Source organism: Malus sylvestris, chromosome 13, assembly GCF_916048215.2.
Source record: "Malus sylvestris chromosome 13, drMalSylv7.2, whole genome shotgun sequence".
Lineage (NCBI taxonomy): Eukaryota > Viridiplantae > Streptophyta > Magnoliopsida > Rosales > Rosaceae > Malus > Malus sylvestris.
The window spans coordinates 42,355,506-42,357,278 of record NC_062272.1 but is presented as its reverse complement, the minus strand read 5'-3'; the positions used below and the strand labels follow the sequence as shown (position 1 = coordinate 42,357,278).

General features: G+C 35.3%; 1 non-coding gene across 1 annotated transcript; it reads left to right on the top strand.

Moving 5' to 3' along the window:
* The first annotated feature begins 334 nt into the window (after positions 1-334).
* On the top strand, positions 335-439 carry LOC126598253 (small nucleolar RNA R71). The gene has a single exon (XR_007614766.1). It is a non-coding gene; the product is annotated as a small nucleolar RNA R71 (small nucleolar RNA).
* The last annotated feature ends 1,334 nt before the right edge of the window (positions 440-1,773 follow it).

Sequence of the window (1,773 nt, the reverse complement as noted above, 5' to 3'; positions counted from 1 at the left end):
GGCAGCTTGTAAAGGCTGCTGTACAGCAACCTGTGAATCTGAAATTCTTTGTAATAACATGTCAAATTTTGCATCAAATCTTTCAAGTTTTTTCTCCATTTTTTCAATTTGTGCCGACACGTATGGTGAACCATTTGACATCTAAAAAACGGATCTAGATTGTGGCTGCTCAGCTGCCCATTGTTGTGTATCTGCTGCCATTTTTTTCAAATAATAAACAAACCTCTTGTGCATTTTTATTTTTGTACAAACCTCCGCATGAAGCGTTGACAAGAGTTTTTGTAGTCACATTTAACCATCTGAAAAATATATGCATTTGATCAGTAGTGTTAATACCCGAATGTGGACATTTTCTAATCAACTCTTTGAACTGCTCCCACGCCTCATGAAACTTTTCATTTGGCTTTTGGGCAAATGATAAAATTTGAGTTCTCATGTCAAGAGTCTTCGAAGCTGGATAATACTTGTTTAAAAAATTTTCACTGAGTTGGGCCCAAGTTGTAATGCTTCCAGATGGGAGTGTGAGAAGCCATCTCCTTGCTTGATCTTTTAGAGTGTATGGAAACAAACGAAGCTTAATAAATTCGGCTGAAAATCCCCTCACCAAAATATTTTTGCACCCCATTAAAAATTCTGCAATGTGCATGTTAGGATCATCAGATGATAACCCATGAAACGTAGGTAGAATATTCAACATGTGCTATTTTATTTCAAATGCAGACCTTTCCTCCACTGCTGGATAAGTAATGCAACTTGGTATATTTGTGGTATGGGCTGTCAATGAATCTCCGAGGGGCAGACCAGCTTCTGGAATTACAAATGCCATTTTTTCTTTGCTGTGTAGGTCTTCAGAATTTAAAGATTGTAGACAAGTTACCTGCTGAGGAGGAACCCTTTGCAAAGTTCGCTCCCTGCGTTTCCTCCTTAAATTCAGCTCAAGTTCTGGATCAAATGGAATCAATTTCTGCACTGTTGAACGGGTGCTGACCATGCATAGATTTATGAAATCTGCACTGTTGTACTGTTGTAATCTGTAAAAATAAAATAAAAACGAAAATTAATTTTTTTTATATGTATAAACAGCAATAACTAATTGAAAATCTGATTCGTAGGGATTATTTTAAATAATTCCCGGCAACGGCGCCATTTTCTTGATAGGATTTTCACTACTCATGTGAACGGGCTTAAATCTCCTATTTTACTTGCAAGAATCACAAGGTTATTGTAGTATAAACGGATCTCGCAAGGTCGTCTCCACAGGGATTATTAAATAATTCGAAATTAATCAGATTCCATTTAATTATTGTAAAGTAGAAGTTCAGGTGATTGATTTTATAACCTAATTAAATAAAAATGAAATTAAAGAATTAAAATAAACAATCTTCAATATTAGAGCTAGAGAGAAAAAAACAGTTTTGGGAGAATCAAATTAAGAAAGCACTAGGGTTCCACCATCACCTAGCAATCCTATGAATTTTTACCCATTACTTATGATCTATACATGCCACTTTGAAGGTTAGATTTTCCTAATTCATATTGTACTTGGAACCTCCAACATAGAACGTATATCTAACATGCAACCCGTCCGGACGTTCGGATCAAATCTGAACATGAAGGACTCATTATGCTTTATGAAAATCCTTTGAAAAACCATGCAATCCTTAAGACGTGATATTCATCCTAAGTGAAATTACAATTATTAATCATAAGAAACCATCGTCAATTTCAGGGAACCTTCCGACCAAAATTGCATCAAATTACTTTTCTAAAGAT